Consider the following 19,698-nt stretch of genomic DNA (forward strand, 5'->3'; position numbering starts at 1 on the left):
TAGTCATGCCCACAAGGGGCATTGTTCTTAGTTTTATCCCTTTTGTTACCCTGTTCCCCACCTCCCATATCTTCCTTAGAAACCCTTTGTTTAATTGTAAATATGTTTATACATAAAATGAAGTGAAAAAGTAAGCACACACTGTTTTGGTTCTGTGGTTTTCCATATCAGGATGTAGATGTGCCTCAAGCATTTTTGTCTTTCCTTATTTTATTTCTGAATACAGTAAGTGACTGTTTGCCTACCTCAAAGGTTGAGATGGAGACAGCACCTTTAAATTATAATGGATCTGGAGACTGACCAATGTGGAGGTTCCAAAGGTAGTACAAAATCATTTAAAGTAGAAGAAAATGAAAAAAATTTTTAGAATTTTTTAACACTGGACAGGGACACTGTTGTCATATTTAATAGGAGAACACACTCATGTTCAGAGAAGAACAGCATACCATGACAGGTGACTCTTGTTAATGAATTTAGTTTGTACAATTAGAATAGTGCAACTATTAATGATTTCCGGAGATGCATCCAAAATGATAACCCAGAGAAGTAGGACACAGACAGACAGTATGATAAAAGCTGTTTTTACCTGCTGGGAAGGGTGTTCTTCTATTTCATTACTTTTAAAAGGGCCATACCAGTTTCCTTGGGTCTGGTCATATCTCATTATGACTGAAATACAACTATTTCCTTTTGCAAAAAAAAGGTGAGTGTGGTATGCAAAATTTACATGACGATATTTCTTAAAAATAAACTAAATAATCTTAAATACAAATTCCTTGGTAAGTTACTACATCTTACAATAATGAAAACAAGAATTAAAAGTTTGATATAAAAACATTTCAATTTGTTTTGCTTTATTTTTTGCATTATTCCTGTAATAAAGTAATCATTTTCTCATAAATGCCTCGGCCAAAATTATTCCATCTGAATACAGTAATATGAATATGTCAGCAATATGCTTTCTGCACTTTTAATTATTTGTAGCACAACAAAAGTATATAATTTTAGAAATGGGAGAAGGAACATTCACACTCTTTGAAGGTGCTCCCAACTTTCTTAAGTTTTCCTCTCTTACTTTGCTTTACTCTTGTCAAGGATGAATGCATTCACTTCCAACTTGACACCAAGTCTAAAACATTTAGGACCATTCAGCAAGTGTATTTGATTAGCAATAGAGAATGCCTTTTAATTTTTACTGTAAATAATGGTTATGGTTTCCTATACCAACATTATTTTTCAATGATCGCATAGTTTTTCGATTCACAAATACACATTGTTTCAGACAATGGAATTTTCAAGTGATAAGATTGCTTCAGCTATTATGAACACAGCATTGGGACAAAAATGCATTCATCTCCGCCCGTGAGCCCATTATGTATGGTTAGGCATGAATGACTGAATCCGTTTGTTAACTGGTTCGCTGAATCTTTAAGTTTGCTTAGGGTAAAACCAGTAATAAAAAAAAAGTCAGACTGAGACAGGGCACTCAAAATCATACGACCGTCCCAAGAGCGCAAAGCATAGCTCAGGACTCCACCTCTTCTGCGACCGCGCGCCGTTTTGTACGTGCACGCGCACATCCGGGTCACCTCCGAAGAGGTTGGCAAGACAAGAGTGGAGTTGCGAACTCCGAAATAACAACACGGTGGTTGTCAGCATTAACAAGAAGGACTGTTTTTACAGTTGCCAGAATAACTGAAAAAACACTCAGGAGTTGGTGATAGAATAGATATTCAAGGGCTGCAGGAGTGAAAAAAGAGGCGTTGCTGTTTGCGGACTCTGTTTCGTGAAGCCGGGCTGTCACTGCTGAACGGCTGGGGGCTGGCCTCCTCGCTTCTTCTCTGTCCCTTCGCTTGCCGAGAGGTAACCGTTTTTTGATCATTTTGACATTTTTGTTGGCCTTGACTTGTTGGCACGTTACAATTAGCAAACCACCGTGACACTTTTCTTGGCGTCAGCGAGATCCGTACGAGCGACGCGCTTTCGTTTCCAGGGGGCCGCGTTTTTTCTTAACGGTGTGGCTGGTTCGGAGCCTCCACTTGGCGGTGCGACTGGCTCGGAGCCGCGTGGCGGATGACGGGTACTGAACACGCCTGCCACTTCCGAAGAAGATTTGCCACCCGGCTTCGTTATGTGTCATGTCATAATGATGCGTTTAGTCATATTCTTATGAAAGTAAGTGAACAGTTCTGTTTTATAGAATAAAAGTCTTCAGTGTTTTTTTGATTTATAGTTATTCCCCATTAGTTCATCGATAACGGAGTTAAAAAGCTTGTTACGTCTAAGTCTGGGCAAATCAGTCCGTATGCATCTGAACGACATTCATTAATTTTATGCAGACTTATCTTCCAGTATTTGGTCACGGTGCTCTGCAGTCAATCACGACAGCAGTTATTGCAGTACTACAATAATGTCTGGAAGGGGCTTCGTTTTTTGAAGTTGTGGGCGTTGCGTTTAATACAGCCATTCACAAACTTCATTTGCTGTTTACAATTTATTTTAGACTTCGGTTACTTTGTCATGGCCAATATATAAGAGTGATTTTAAGCTCGTCCTTCAGTCACTTTCATATGACCTTCCATCATTACGTTGCTTTGTTTTGCTGGCACGTTTTTTTTTTTTGGATTAGGCAGGTTGGTACAGCAGATAAAACTACCGTGGCAAAGCTTTAAAGGCACTGGTTCAACTCCTGAACTGCCCACCATCAGTGTAAAGGTTTACATATTTTCCCATATTCGAGGAGATGTGCGGGTTATGAATAATTGGTTGGTGACTCAGAATTGCCCAACTGGGGGTGTACGCATGAATACATGTGTACTGCCATTGACTGATACCCTTTCGTGGGTTTGTTCCTGTCATTCGTTTAGTGCCACCAGAATATACATCGGCTCTTTTGCTTTGGAATTAAATGGCCCAGGAAATGAGTAAATTAATGCAGTATATAAAGTATGCATAAAGTGGGGAGCCCTTGGTCAAACTAAATATGCCCCTGAATCTCTAAGCAAAAAGAAGGTAATGCAAGCTGCACATTATAAATATGTATGGAATGAGTAAAACCTAGTTCACAGCTACTTTTACTAACTTTAACAGACTAAAACATGTATCCAGTGTTGGCACTATTAATAAGAAATGTATGTATGTATGTAAAATGGTTCATTTAGTGGCCTTGTTTATAGAATTTAAACGCTTAGTTTGCTTAGTCCCCATGTTCTTGAAAATGTACTGTAGATATATCCAGCACACATGTAAAAGCTTTTCTATCCTATTTGTGTGTGTGTGTGTGAGAGAGATATTTAAAAGGCAGCAATAACGAAAAAACTAAGAAGCATGAATTTGTACATTCATGTTTGTCCCAAATGCAAACTTTTTAACTACCCCCACTTCTGCGAAATGGTGATCTGGTGCAGCTGTTTGCCCAGCATTTTGGAGCACAGAGTGCAGGAACTGTGAGCAATACTAGTTTGTGGCAGACCTTCTTTTTAGCTGCATGTTCATTCTAGAGAACTGTTACATAAATATAAAAAGCTAAATGTAGAATCATGTTCTTAAGTGTATTTTTTTTGGTTCCAAATATTTTAAATCATTTGATTTTTACTGGAAAAATGAATGAATGAAAATGAAAGAATATTTATATACTCGTAGGTCTTGATATTTATTTGTAACTTTTTTTTTTCAGTTCTGTCTGTATTGTGAGTTATTTATATATAGTCTCTATTGTAAGTATGAATGGGTATTTTTAAATTTCAGCATGCCAGTTATTAAAAGATGGAATTAATATTAATCCAGGTCTCACTTCTATTAGTATGTAGTCAGCAATTTATTTTAAGAATGTGGCTTCTTCATTAGAATATTTTCTTAAAATCAGAAATGTATAACTTATCAAATAACTGCATTGATTGTTCTCGCTTGCTGCTGTAATCGTGACATTTTTTTTTAATGAATTGAATTTTTTTTCATTTTATAGTTTACATAGAATTATATACACTACTAAGTTCTAAATATTAGAGCACTTTAATTAAAGTATGCTATTTAGATAAAATATTTCCATTGGATGCAGCATTTGTAATGCATTATAAGGGAAGAGAGTTGAAAAATAAGACCACCTTAAAGTTTATTATTTTAGGTACTTGTGTACAAAACGGACGGTACTATTATCGTTACGCAAATCGGTGGGGCTGCCGCCCTGGTTGCTTAATTTTTGGAGTTTCAATTATTAGACTGACCTACCCCAACCACAAATACAAACCTTAAAGTTAATGGGGGTGGAGCATAGTTGCCTATAGGTCCCTAATGTTAATGTCTCCTTTGGGTGCCTAAACTTAAAAATTAAAATCCGATTTGCGTCACGATAATAGAAAAGGGTACTAGCCGTCCGTTTAGTACACAAGTACCTTACTTTACTAATATATGATGCAATGTGCTATTACATGTATTGTGTACATGTGACAGTACTGCTAATGTATTCTCTTATTATTGCTTGTCTAAATGCATAAGAATCTGTTATTCTATTACTCTACATAAAATAATGGTTGTTCAAATTTTCTGACATCTATTTGTTATTTATTAATTAATCATTTGCAGCCCAGTTTTTCTTTTGGATATTTTATAGGGTAAATGAGTTACAGATGAAAATCACAGAATTTTTTTGGTTTGAGGAATATATGGCCTCTGTAGTGTTTCTCTCCAAAGGGAATGTGGTTAACTGGGGCTGTCAAATAAACTAATTATTTGTTTAGAAAATTTTATATTGAAATCTAAATACATAATTCGTCTGCCTCCTCACTCACTCACTCACGTCCATCCGAAGCTGAATGCGCAGTCGCCTTCTGCGCACTCACTGACGTCCGTCCGAAGCCGAATGTGCAGTCGCCTTCTGCGCCGCTGCCCGAAAAACCTTACGAGACTGAAATCCAACCCCAACATTGCTGCAGGTGGCGGATTTAGCCTACACATTATACAACTGTCTTCAACAGGTACATTCATGACTTAAACATTTCAAAGTTTGTCTCACTTCCAACTTATACAAATGCCTCTAAAGAGATAATTTGCTTCATCACGGCAGGCGGCGGATTTAGCCTACGCATTTCGGGATTATTATTCTGAAATCCCAAATCCTTCCGCCCAGGCGTTGGATATTAGCCCCGATCACAGCCAACCCTAACACTCAAAATAATACGTAAGAACAAATTATTATTAAGTACTTTCAGCGGGCAAATAATGTGAAGGTGCAAGTTAAAGATAGGCCACATCAAGGGAAATTACTACCAAACAGTGAGAGTGTCTTCACAAAAAATGTAGTCTACAGAGAGATTTTACAGCTTTAGTTGCATACTGACAGGCCTCCAGTATACAAACAAAAAACGTTGTCATAGATAGCATGTCTTTTTTAAGTGTACAGTTATTTTTTGCCGTGATAAAGTCATACATATCCCAAACCTCTTAGTTAATTATCATTACTTACATCACGTTCTTATTTATTTCTTACTTATCATTTGTTCTTCATACACTACTGACACAAACTCGTGCCCATTTCATCTTATGTTGTTGAAACTGGTTTTTTGTCTAGTATGAACATATTCAGACAGATAGAATTGTGGGTTAAAAATTTCAGTGACTAATTGTATGTCTCAATGTGAAACACAAAACACTAGTAAAAGATCCATTAGTTTACTTTTTCATAAAGTGAAACATTCACATCTTTGGAAGATTATGATATTATTGTTAAAAAAGTAAAATATAGTAAAGTTTACTTGTCAGTACCAAATAAATTTACTTATTAATTTCATCAGTATATGCATTTCAATCAATTAAAAATGAAAAGAAAGAAGAAACTTTGCAGTGTCACAGAAGAGTAGTTAATGTTTGACATTTTGTCAAATATTAATCTTTTTATATATGTTATCGGCAATGTATGAAAAGCAGGTATTGTATAGAATACCTAGGCAATGTATACAATGCCTGCCGTTTTTAGGCAAAGTATGAAATATCTGCGTTGTTACATACTTTTCCTAGGCATTGCATACAATGCCTAGGCATTATAAAGAATGACAAGTACTATTTTACGCCAAGTGTGAAATGTCCAGATTGGAAAGGTCTTTAATAACAAAATGTCTAAAAATGAAAGAAGAAATACAAAATGAACTACAGGATATGCTTACTGGGAGAACAAAAGAATCAGAAGTGTCATTACTTAGCCTACTATTTGTTGCAGCAAGAAAGGCTAGAATGGCATTTTGAATTGCACTTAATTTTTTTTTTTTACGCAAAGGCATTTGTTGTTTTGGCACTTAGTCTTGCACATACACCTCACGAATCCTTTTTTTTTTTTTTTTTTTTTTTTTTTTTTTTAATACCTTTTTGTTTCTTCTGGCATGGCTCACAAAGGTGAATATACAGTTCAGTGTCATGACAGGTAATGTTCTTGTATTTGGGTGCAAGCTCTTTCAACATTCTGTCTCATCCTCCATGGCCACTGGCCAAATGAGCGTCGTGAAGTATGTCAAATAATTCAGAATCTCTGACGTAAAACTGGATAGCACCGATGCCTTATTTAACAGGATAAATCAACTTGCTTTTGTTCTCTACCATCATCACATCGTAGCGTTTCAGCAGCCAATAGTCCCGTGGTTCCTTCTTAGTAGTCATTTTAGCCTTTGTTACATCATTCACTAACTTCTCGTAAGTGGCTTCCGTTAGAAAAACACAATTTTTAGCAGCATTAGCTCGCATTTGGGATAGATCTTTGTAGAACCGTTGTCGCATGTCAGCATGTCGTGATTCTTGCCCGTACACTACATTCTCTTCTCCCATCTTCACACAGCACAATATGGGTCAGCTTCTGTAGCGGTACTTCACCCATCACAATATATGGAACAGTTTCTGCTGCAGCACAGCAAGCACACATACTTCCACACGGACGAACAAAGATCCAGGCGCCACTGACGAAATGTTCTGGCGAGAATAAGCTTATTCTACACTCTGCTGGTCTGCCGTTTAGGTATTGTATAGAATGCCCAGGAAATGTATGAAATGCGATGTATTTCATACTTTGACGTCCTATTTCGGGCATTGTATACATTGCCTAGGTATTCTATAGAATGCCGGTTTTTACATATTGCCGGTAACATATGCTACCGTGGCTGTCCGTTTGTCTGTTCAGGATTTCAAAATCACCTGGGGCCTCATGTATTAACGGTGCGCACGCACAGAAATGTTGCATACGAACGTTTCCACTCTCAAATCGCGATGTATAAAACCTAAACTTGGCGTAAAGCCACGCACATTTCCATGGTAACTCATACCTATACCTTGGCGTACGCAATTTATCCGCCCGGTTTTGCAGACTGGCGGCACCCAGCGTCAAAGCAGTGCTACTGTTCCTGTGTGATCACCCTTTCTTTCTTAGATCCACATTCCTGGCGCGGCTTTATAAATACACTGAAATTAACTGCATATTGTTTATTAGTGTAATGCATCTGATGTAATTAACCTGTAGCAATATAATGGTCCAGGGAATAGCCATAGTATTCCAAATACCATAACTGCTTTAGCGTTGTAACTCTCACTGCATCTTCTTCTTCTTTCAGCTGCTCCTGTTAAGGGTTGTAACAGCAGATCATCTTTTTCCACATTACTCTCACTGCACCACTCGGAGTATTTATATCACTGTATCTGAGTGGGAAATCACAGCAGCAGCTGATCGGAAAGAGAATTATCGGTACACAGCATGAAGCAGATGCTGCCTGAGCCACAGCAAAACGCTTTAGTCCCTGTATGGACTTCGCGGTTTAGAAACAGTTTCATCCCAAGAACTATAAACGCACTAAATCAGTCCATCAAGTGCTCCTTGTACAACTGTTTGTACTTATAAGTACAATTACCCCACTGTAAACTTGCACTACAGTTATAATATTGCACAACCTGTGCCACTTTATAAAGCGAGTATTTACATATGATGACGGTATTCATTTTTAAGACGAAATGCAGCAAAACATGTTGATTTTATTATACAGATAAAATGTTAACTTCATTTAAATAATCTGTATTGTTAATAATTAAACATGTGAGGACACGGTGCCGCAGCGCTAGCTAGTTCAGTAATTGTTCCTGCCTTGCGCTGTATTCTTGCTGGTGCTGACGCGACACTGGAAAGATAGACGGATATAATAATTAAACACGTACTACTAACATATTTCAATGTTCCTTAAAGGTTTTGAAGAATCGAAGTTCTAAGCTTACAGATGGCTTCACGTCTATTACATAGCTTATTGTGTGGCAATTGGGTTTTTGGAGAAAGAAAAGTAAGGACAGGAATTGGAGGTTAGTACGTTTGAAAGAGACAGTACTGCTGTGATAAATTATTTCATTGAAGGTCGCGCAGCAAGCCTCTTGCGTGAGACATGAACAAGCACTGCGCCACCCTGTTCCCATGTTTAATAACATGCTTTCATTCCTATCATCATGAAAAAGATATCACGTGTACATCTCAGTATTTTAATTATTCAGAGAGCTGTAATATCACGAATGTAATGGATTATGTTTCCTGTCGGAGAAAGAGAAAGCCCGTTTAAAAAGCAGGTAGTGATTCATACACACAGAGCACATAGAAGATCAAATACAGAACAAAGCATTTAACATGCCACTTTAGTTACAATGGGATTTGAGAAACTAGTAAATTAAACGATTTTAAGATGAAGTTTATGATGTTCTACTTTAATGGCAAAGTAAACTACGTGATTAAAGTGGAAATTTCGAGATTAAAGTTGACATTTCGTGCTTTTTTCCCCACTGTGTGCCTTTTTTTTGTCTGTACCCTAATAAGCTTTCATATGACACTCAGACGGTGGGCTATGACTCGTCTTTTCACGGCGACTTTGATATGTGATTTCTTTTTTATTTCGGGCACTATGCGACTTTGTGAAGTTGAGCCTTCGAGTTTCTCTGACACTCTGTCACTCGATCAACTTCCTTTTGTTGATTATACCACTGTTTAAACCAACAAATAGTATGTTTTTCCTTTGCCTCCACTTGGTATTCGCTGAAATTCTTATATTTTCTCCCGTGCTTTTCCCATTGTCTTTTCACAGAAGGCTATTTATATCGATTTGCATATTCAAAGAGGCGTAATTCTGGGAGGAGTTGGGGCGGTACAGAAGGCGCATGCACGTGCGTTACTTTTCACGCTGATCGGGATTTATGTAGTGGAAGAACGTGAAAGTTTACGTACGTACAGATTCCTGCATCTGGATTTTTGTGTGCGTACGCACATTCCCGCTTTTGTGCTTACACCATGTTATAGTGTGAGTTCTACGCACGGCGTTATACATGAGGTCCCTGTAGTTCGCAAACCGTTTGAACTATTGACCTGAAATTTGTTACACATATACTACGTGACGTTTACTATCCGCTTTTGGGGTGATGATTGACCTCCACGGTTATTCCTCTTTTTATTTTTATTTTAATGTAGAATCAACTCTCTGCAGCGACCAGTAGGGCAGCCTTGTGGCACATGCGTACAGGCGCTGTTCTCATCCCTACCATCTTCGCTGTCACTTCCTCTACCTCTTCATATCTTAAATTATTCTTGATGTAGATTGAAGACTTGAGTGCCAGCTTAAGTGAAAAATTAAAGAAAAAATACTAAGTAATTGTAACACAAAACACAGGCGTAATCAGTTTTAATGCAAAAAGATGCTGACGAAAGAAGAGAAGAAGCGGGCTAGGTGGAGAAAAGAAGAGCTGCTCAGGAAGCAGCAAGCACATCAACCTCAGAGCAAATGAATGCTAAACGTACAGAGAAAGGATTAAAACTATGAATGCTCAAGTCAAGTGTATTCGCGATGTTACTGGTGGATAGATAATACCTAAATTGAATTGAAAGCCTTTATTGTCATTATAAAATAATTAAAATGAAATTTTGAGCACCTCTCCAAATGGTTACAAAGCAAAAACAACACGATTTTCATGAAAACACAACCAATGCAACAACACATAATACAAGCAAGGACAAAAAGCAATATGTAAAATACATTTAAAAACAAATGAGATAAAATATAAATGGAACCAATAGTAATACAGTATAATAATACCATTCAACTGGGAAGTAGCTGTACGAGAGCAACGTGAGTGTGTATGAGTCTATTTTCTAGCACTGACAAAAAAAATATTTAAACCTCCTTTATTTGCTTATTTATGACCATTGGAAAGAAACTGTTTCTGAATCTCTCAGTCTGTACTTTCAAAGATCTATAATGCTAACCTGATGGCAACAGTTCAAGCAGGTGGTGACCAAGGGTGTGAAGGATCCTTAATGATGTTTGTGTCTCTGGTTAGATTATGAGAGCAGGCAATATCTTCCAGGGAGGGCTGACAACAACCTGTGACTTTTTGTGCTGTGTTCATGACTCTGGAGAGCCTTCTTGCCTGTTGCCATGCATCTGGTGTACCATACTGTAGTATGTCAGGATGTACTTGATGGTTGAACAGTACAAAACCACCAATAGTTTTTGCTCCAAGTTGTTTTTCCTGAGCACTCTCAGAAAGTGCAGACTAAGTTTCACTTTTTTGACCATTGCTGTGATGTTCTCAGACCAAGAAAGGTTCTCTAAAATTTGGGTTCTAAAGAATTTGAAGGTCTGCACCCTTTCCACATGGTCTCAGTGATGTAAAGAGGAACTGTTTCTTTGCTATGCTTTCTGAAGTCCAGAATGTATTCCTTTGTTTATGTGGTGTTAAGTGTTATGTTACTCACTGAACGCCATTCTGTCAGTCTCTGGACCTTGTCTCTGTAGGCCGACTCATCTCCTTATAATATGAGCCCTATTACAGTGGTGTCATCTGCAAATTTAATTATAGTATTTGGGGGATGGATTGGCGTACAGTCATATGTCTACAATGAGTAAAGCAGTGGAGTCAACACATAGCCTTGAGGAGATCCTGTGCTGAGCAAAAGGGAACACAAGATGAGGGTCAAGTTTAATCCTTTATGGGCAGTTTGTCAGGAAGTCTTTTGTCCAGGTGCAGGTACAGGATGGGAGGCCTAAGTCTGTCAGCTTGTTTACCAGTATGTTGAGGATTATTGTGTTAAATGCTGAACTGTAGTCTACCAAGAGCAGTCTTGCATAACTCTATCTTTGGTCTACATGGCTCAATGCAGTATGTAGAATGGTAGCAATAGCATCTTCTGTGGACCTGCTTGACCTGTAAGCAAACTGATTCTGGTCAAAAGTAGATGGGAGGTAGGATTTAATATGCTGTTAGACCAATCTTACGAAATGCTTCATTACTACTGACATGAGTGCAAAGGGCTTACAGTGGTGTGAAAAACTATTTGCCCCCTTCCTGATTTCTTATTCTTTTGCATGTTTGTCACACAAAATGTTTCTGATCATCAAACACATTTAACCATTAGTCAAATATATCACAAGTAAACACAAAATGCAGTTTGTAAATGGTGGTTTTTATTATTTAGGGAGAAAAAAAAATCCAAACCTACATGGCCCTGTGTGAAAAAGTAATTGCCCCCTGAACCTAATAACTGGTTGGGCCACCCTTAGCAGCAATAACTGCAATCAAGCGTTTGCGATAACTTGCAATGAGTCTTTTACAGCGCTCTAGAGGAATTTTGGCCCACTCATCTGTGCAAAATTGTTGTAATTCAGCTTTATTTGAGGGTTTTCTAGCATGAACCGCCTTTTTAAGGTCATGCCATAGCATCTCAATTGGATTCAGGTCAGGACTTTGACTAGGCCACTCCAAAGTCTTCATTTTGTTTTTCTTCAGCCATTCAGAGGTGGATTTGCTGGTGTGTTTTGGGTCATTGTCCTGTTGCAGCACCCAAGATCGCTTCAGCTTGAGTTGACGAACAGATGGCCGGACATTCTCCTTCAGGATTTTTTGGTAGACAGTAGAATTCATGGTTCCATCTATCACAGCAAGCCTTCCAGGTCCTGAAGCAGCAAAACAACCCCAGACCATCACACTACCACCACCATATTTTACTGTTGGTATGATGTTCTTTTTCTGAAATGCTGTGTTCCTTTTACGCCAGATGTAACGGGACATTTGCCTTCCAAAAATGTTCAACTTTTGTCTCATCAGTCCACAAGGTATTTTCCCAAAAGTCTTGGCAATCATTGAGATGTTTCTTAGCAAAATTGAGACGAGCCCTAATGTTCTTTTTGCTTAACAGTGGTTTGCGTCTTGGAAATCTGCATGCAGGCCGTTTTTGCCCAGTCTCTTTCTTATGGTGGAGTCGTGAACACTGACCTTAATTGAGGCAAGTGAGGCCTGCAGTTCTTTAGACGTTGTCCTGGGGTCTTTTGTGACCTCTCGGATGAGTCGTCTCTGCGCTCTTGGGGTCATTTTGGTCGGCCGGCCACTCCTGGGAAGGTTCACCACTGTTCCATGTTTTTGCCATTTGTGGATAATGGCTCTCACTGTGGTTCGCTGGAGTCCCAAAGCTTTAGAAATGGCTTTATAACCTTTACCAGACTGATAGATCTCAATTACTTCTGTTCTCATTTGTTCCTGAATTTCTTTGGATCTTGGCATGATGTCTAGCTTTTGAGGTGCTTTTGGTCTACTTCTCTGTGTCAGGCAGCTCCTATTTAAGTGATTTCTTGATTGAAACAGGTGTGGCAGTAATCAGGCCTGGGGGTGGCTACGGAAATTGAACTCAGGTGTGATACACCACAGTTAGGTTATTTTTTAACAAGGGGGCAATTACTTTTTCACACAGGGCCATGTAGGTTTGGATTTTTTTTCTCCCTAAATAATAAAAACCATCATTTAAAAACTGCATTTTGTGTTTACTTGTGTTATATTTGACTAATGGTTAAATGTGTTTGATAATCAGAAACATTTTGTGTGACAAACATGCAAAAGAATAAGAAATCAGGAAGGGGGCAAATAGTTTTTCACACCACTGTATAATCATTTAAGCTCTCGGTGGCTATTGTTTTAGGGATGGGAATAATTCCTGATGATTTTAGGTATGGTGGAATAATGGCGGATGCCAGAGAGAGATTAAAAAATCTTCGTGAAGATCCCGGAAAGCTGGTCAGTGCATGCTTTGAATATCTTCCCAGGTACTCAGGGCCAGTGGCCTTTCTTGGGTTCTGAGCACACATCTCACCTCTGGCTCTTACAGAATGAGTGTGTGGATTCTGGAGGCTGGTGTGGTCAGTGTAGTCATGTTGGGGCTCCTTACCTCAAATTTGGCAAAGAAAAGGTTCAATTCCTCCACTAGCGAGGCACTGGAGTTGCTGCCCTTGTGATTTGTAATGTGTTGAATTCCTTGCCACACCCGGCGAGGGTTGTCTTCTGTGAGGTGGTCTTTTATTTTCCTCTTATAGGCTTCTTTGATACCTTTCCTCGGGTCAGCTCTGGCTGTACACCCTGTCACCTGATGTGAATGCAGTTTTACATTTTTTGAGGAGTGTCTGGACTACTTTTATCATCTAGGGTTTCTGATTTGGAAACTCCCAGATCCTCTTTATGATGGTGACATTATCAGCACAACTCTTGATGTACAGTAGAATACAACTGTTTCTGTTGTTTGAATACATCCCAATCTGTTTGTGCAAAACAGTCCTTTAGCTGAATGAGAGCACTCTCAGGCCAAGTGTTTGTAACTGGTTTTGTCCTCCTTCTGAGGGGTGTGTATGCTGGGATGAGTAGCAATAAAAGATGATCGACTGACCTAAGTAGGGGAGGGGTGTGGTTTTATAAGCATGTTTTGTATTTGAATACACATGATTGAGTGTATTTTCCCCCCAAGTGGAGCACTTCAAAAACTGGGTTAATTCAGGAAGTACAGTCTTTAAACATGCTTGATTAAAGTCACCAGCAATTATATGACCTCCATCGGGATAAGCCTGCTGCTGTTTATTTATTTTAGTATAAAGGATGTTAAGAGCCATACTAACATTTGCATCTGGCGGAATGCAAACAGTAGTCACAGTTATCTCTCTTGGTAAAAAGAACGGTTTGCGAATGATTGACAGAAGTCAAGGGAACAATGTCTGTCTATGACTCTTCTGTTAATACACCAGTCATTGTGCACATAAATGCAAGACATTGTCTTCATTTGATGTACAAAATTGCAGTCATTAAGTGCTGTGTTTAACTTCCAGAGGAAATATCCAATAGCATCAAGCTTAAGGGATGAAAACATCCTTTACCACTCCAGCAGGTTTTCCAGTTCACTGGTAGAGAAGTGTTATACCTGAACTAAACCTGTCCTCTATATAAGCCCACATTTAAAAAGGATATGGCAACTTTTTCTTATTAAACTGAAATGTGTCAGTTTCATAGATGACAATAGAAGTTATCCAAATAAAAATATGAACATTCTGAAAATGTACAAATATACTGTACATTGGTGATCTAAAAAAAAAAAAAAGTTTTCAGAATTAACGTGGAGTTGATTGAATATACTTGAATTATTCATTTTGGGTTTGAAACCTAAATTTGTAACTAAAATTTAATAATGAAATACAGTAGGTTGTCCCATTAGTTATTTTTTATATAATTTGTGATTTTACAGTAATTTACTTTATACACCTTCTTAGCCCCCGATTTTAAAGTGTTGTCTTTATTTAAAATGAACAATTTTGTGTTGTGGATGCCCTGCTCCATATACTCTATATAATGCAATGATGCAACTTACTGACTGGTTTATGCTATTTTAAATATGTGGTAAGATTTCTTTACTTATGTCACTGAGCATGAGAGAAAACCATGTCACTTCTTTCCTAAGCAGTATTTTTGGTTTCAAGTATTTAGCTGTCTGCTTTACTTCTAGCCGAGACAGTCAGTTTGACTAGGGTAGACTGTGTCAAGCAGAATTATGAAATGTGGCTCTATAGTGTTAATCTTGTGCCAGGATGTATGTGAAGAATTCATATGAATATGTTAACAGCATATAATGAATTCTTATTTGATTTTAAGGTGACTCTCAGGAATCTTAATAAAATAGAATCCATTGCAGGTGTTAATATTTGTGTGAGGCATTATCACCATGGTGAGAAAGGGGATTTCTGATGCCATGAAATAGTGTTCAAGTTTGGAAGAGCTTTAGATAGCCATATGTTGTTCCCAGCTTATGTCAGTTTTGGAGGCATTTCCTGTGACCTGTGAAAATCGAAAGTGAAATTAGAGTGCAGTGTTGCTGTACATTGTTTATCATTAAATAAGCCTGTTTTTGGCATATCTTTGTGTTGGTAGCGTACAGGCACTGAAGGGAGGTTGTTTCATACTTTAAAGGGCATTAATATTCAGAGAGAAACAGACAGTGGCTGCCTCTAACGATTTATATTTGTAAACAATTCTTTTATTGACTATTGTATTAATTAATCAAACAACTAATTTTTCCCAAATAATTTAAGTAAATTATATGAATGTTTTCTGCATTTTAATTTTAATTGAAGAATTTTATATATGAAATTTGAAAAGCAAAAGTCTTTTTTTTTTCTCTCTTTTCCCTCTTAAAAAACAACAACCACATTTATTTATATAGCACATTTTCATGCAAATAATGTAGCTCAAAGTGCTTTACATGATGAATAAAAGAGAAAAAAAAGACAAAGTAATAAGTAAAATAAGACAACACTAATTAACATAGAATAAAAGTAAGGTCCGATGGCCAGGGAGGACAGAAAAAACAAAAAAACTCCAGATGGCTGGAGAAAAAAAATAAAATCTGCAGGGGTTCCAGACCATGAGACCGCCCAGCCCCCTCTGGGCATTCTACCTAACATAAATGAACAGTCCTCTTTGTATTTAGGGTTCTCATGGAAGGACTTGATGATGGTGGTCATGTAGACTTCTGGCTTTTAATCCATCAATGTAGGAACATCATGGTGCTTTGATTAGGTGGTAGTGGCGTAGGTCGCCACCACAGAAAACCGGGTAAAGAAACGGAAGAGAGAGTAGGGGTTAGTACGGATTTTAGAGCCACCATGAATAGTTATGAGAATTAATTGAATATACAGAGCATCAGGATTAAACTTAAATGAAGTTATGAGAAAGCCATGTTAAAGTAATGTGTTTTTAGCAGTTTTTAAAGTGCTCCACTGTATTAGCCTGGTGAATTCCTCTTGGCAAGCTATTCCAGATTTTAGGTGCATAACAGCAGAAGGCTGCCTCACCACTTCTTCTTTTTTTTTTTATTTATTTATTAATTTTTATTGTAATCATTCCATACAAATAGATCAATTTTTAACAAAACAAAATTGAAGACAAATCAGACCCCACCCCTGAGAAGGAGAGCTTAGCCAAAGGAGAATTGCTTAGGGCTTTTTAATAAGGCAACAATGAACAAAAGAAAGGGAGAAATATATATAGGTAAATAAGAAATGGAGAAGGGAATTAAATGCGGTAATAGTTGTTTCTCCTATTCTAAAATAATATTGATTAGATCCTGCCAGGTTTTGAAAACATTTTGTACAGATCCTCTAACTGAGAATTTGATTTTTTCCAATTTCAAATAATATAAAACATCGGTTTTCCACTGACTTATCAGAGGAGAGTTAGGATTCTTCCAATTTAACAGAATAAGTCTGCATGCCAAAAGTGTAGTGAATGCAATCACCGCTTGCTTGTCCTTCTCCACTTCAAGTCCGTCTGGAAGAACACCAAACACAGCTGTTAATGGGTTAGGAGGAATTGTGATACCAAGGCTGTCTGAGAGGCACTTAAAAATTTTGGTCCAAAATGATGTTAATTTGGTGCAGGCCCAGAACAAGTGACCCAGTGAGGCAGGAGCCTGGTTGCAGCGTTCGCAGGTTGGATCTTGCCCTGGAAACATTTTGGACAGTTTTAAGCGAGACAGATGAGCTCAATATATAATTTTTAGTTGAATAATTCTATGCTTTCCGCATATGGAGCTCGAGTGCATTCTCTGCTTTGCTACCTTCCACTCCTTTTCTGATATATTGATTAAGAGATCTTCTTCCCAATATCCTCTTGGATCTTTGAAAGGTAGGGACTCTAATAAGATTTTATATAATGCGGAAATGGTGTTTAATTCCTCGAAATTGAGCAGTATTTTTTCCAGCATTGTGGAGGGTACGAGGTGAGGAAAATCGGGCAGTTTCTGTTTAACAAAATTTTGTAATTTGAAGATAGTGAAAGAAATGTGTAGCTGGGAGGTTGAATTTTGAACGTAATTGTTCAAAAGATGCAAATATGTTGTCTATATAAAGATCTCTGAGCATTTTAATCCCAAAACTTTTCCAGGTATTAAAAACTGTATATGTTTGCGAGGGTTGAAAGAGGTGGTTCTCTTGCAGAGGTGCTGTGGATAAAAGATTTTCTATCTTAAAATGCTTTCTAAGTTGGTTCCATATTCTGAGTGAGTAAAGCACAATTGGGTTATTAGTATATTTGCGATAACTTGCATTTATTGGAGAGCAGAGCAGGAAGTATAAAGAAGTACTACAGGATTTTACTTCTATTGCGGACCAAGCCTGTGTATGTTCATGTATTTGTGTCCAGGTTTTTATGGGTTGTATGTTTGCTGCCCAGTAATAAAACTGAAAATTTGGTACAGCCATGCCACCTTCTGCCTGAGGTCTTTGTAGGGTCGCTCTTCGGATACGTGGGTGTTTTGAGTTCCAAATGAATGAGGTTATTGTTGAATCTAATTGTTTAAAAAATGATTTATTGATATATATTGGAATGTTTTGAAATAAAACAAGAAGTTTAGGAAGAATATTCATCTTAACAACGTTAATTCTTCCGGCTAGAGTGAGATGAAGGGTTGACAATCTATGCACCACTTCTTTTCTAAGCAGATACTCATTTGAGGATCTAAGGTTACGATTTGGAATATAAGGTGTCAGACATTCTGATATATAAGATGGAGCGAGATTATTTAAGGCATTGTAAACCATAAGCAGTATTTTAAAGTCAATTCTGAATGACACAGGTAACCAGTGTAGTGACATCAAAACTGGAGAAAAGAAGTATTATTGTATTATGGTGATTGTATGTTTTCTCGAAGTCCTCATGGGTTTCCTCCTGGTATTCCAGTTTCCTCCCACAATTAAAAGACATGCAGGTTAGATGTATAGATTTTGCTAAAATGGCCCTAGTGTGTGTGCTTGTGTGTTAATCCAGCAGTGGACTTGCACGCTGTCCAGGTGTTATTGCTGCTGTGTGTCTGATTGCGGTGATAGAGACCAGCTGCCCTGTGACCCTGGATAAGTGGGTTAAGAAATTGGATGAATGGGTAGAAGAGAGAGGTGATACTGTGTGAGAAAGTATATTTGGAACTGTACTTGATTTCTCAAAGTAGATGTATTTTCTGTGTCTGAAACTGATGCATACGGCCCTGTATGACCAAACCTCTGATATGCTTGGTGAATTCTTTCACTTGAAGGTTCACTGTGGTGCAAGTAGGTACATGGCAAAAAGGCAAATTATTGTGATCAAGTGGAACGACAAGATAAATGCTGTTCACAGTTGTTTATGTTAGGAGAAATGTGGAAGTTACAAAGCCTTGCGCTGTGGTAACCAACAGTAACACAAGGGGCACATCCATTGTGTGTATCAGATGCTGATATTCTACCCTCTCATGCTCAAGCAACAGAAAAATATTATTAAAAAAAAAAAGTGTGTAAAGAAACACGTTTCTGTTGTCCCGATTGCAATATTGGACTTTGTGGTGATGATTGTTTCAAAACATATCGCATGAAGGTTGTATACTAAATCTGCTACAGTACAGAAGCAGACGCTAGACATACATGTTTTAGTGTATTTATGTTGACATTTTGGTATTTACATTATTCTCTTACACTTAATAATTTTTTCTTGCTGAAAAAACATCAACATTTTTGACCTTTTTCCTAGGGTAAACATAACACTGAGAAGGTTAATAGTAGAGTTGCAACTTCTTCGACAGGTTTGACCACCCTAACCCACTCTCACCTTGGAGTACTGCACCCTCCACCCATCCTTCTGCTGACGCCAGCATAGGAGAGACATCCTCACCCACAATTTCAGGTGAGGAGCTGAGGAGACTTCGGGCCAGCAAAGCAGTGGGTCCAGAGGGAGCCACGACTGCTGAAGGCCTGTGCGTTGGAGCTGGGGTGTCCTCTACAGCACATCTCCAACCTGAGCCTGGAACAGGGGAGAGTCCCGAGGCTTTGGAAAACATCTTGTATCACCCCAGTCCCAAAGGTATCATGTCCTAGTGAGCTGAACGACTTCTGGCCTGTTGCTCTGACGTCACATGTGATGAAGACCATGGAGCGGCTGCTGCTTCACCACCTGAGGCCACAGGTACACCACGCCCTCGACCCTCTGCAGTTCGCATACCAGGAGAAGGTGGGAGCGGAGGATGCCATCATCTATATGCTACACTGATCCCTCTCCCACTTGGACAGAGGCAGTGGTGCTGTAAGAATTATGTTTCTAGGCTTCTCTAGCGCCTTCAACAACATCCATCCTCTGCTCCTTAGGAACAAGCTGACAGAGATGGGAGTAGATTCATACCTAGTGGCATGGACCGTGGACTGTCTTACAAACAGGCCTCAGTATGTGCGTCTCGGGAACTGCAAGTCTGACATTGTGGTCAGCAACACAGGAGCGCCGCAGGGGACTGTACTTTCTCCAGTCCTGTTCAGCCTATATACATCGGACTTCCGATACAACTTGGGAGTCCTGCCACGTGCAAAAGTTCGCTGACGACAC

The 19,698-nt window shown here is 38.5% G+C and overlaps 1 protein-coding gene across 26 annotated transcripts in view; it reads left to right on the top strand.

Moving 5' to 3' along the window:
* The first annotated feature begins 1,563 nt into the window (after positions 1–1,563).
* The window catches only part of lrrfip2 (leucine rich repeat (in FLII) interacting protein 2), a 216,545-nt gene continuing 198,410 nt past the window's right edge, over positions 1,564–19,698 (top strand). For 9 of the 26 annotated variants that reach the window (XM_051935779.1, XM_051935783.1, XM_051935776.1 and 6 more), the window contains exon 1: positions 1,908–2,175. The gene's annotated coding sequence lies outside the window, so the exon portion shown is untranslated. Of the gene's footprint in view, positions 1,864–1,906; positions 2,176–19,698 lie in introns of those variants that run through there. The other 17 variants (XM_051935788.1, XM_051935798.1, XM_051935797.1 and 14 more) reach the window with 10 other exon arrangements.

Source organism: Erpetoichthys calabaricus, chromosome 13, assembly GCF_900747795.2.
Source record: "Erpetoichthys calabaricus chromosome 13, fErpCal1.3, whole genome shotgun sequence".
NCBI classification, from domain to species: Eukaryota; Metazoa; Chordata; class Cladistia; order Polypteriformes; family Polypteridae; genus Erpetoichthys; species Erpetoichthys calabaricus.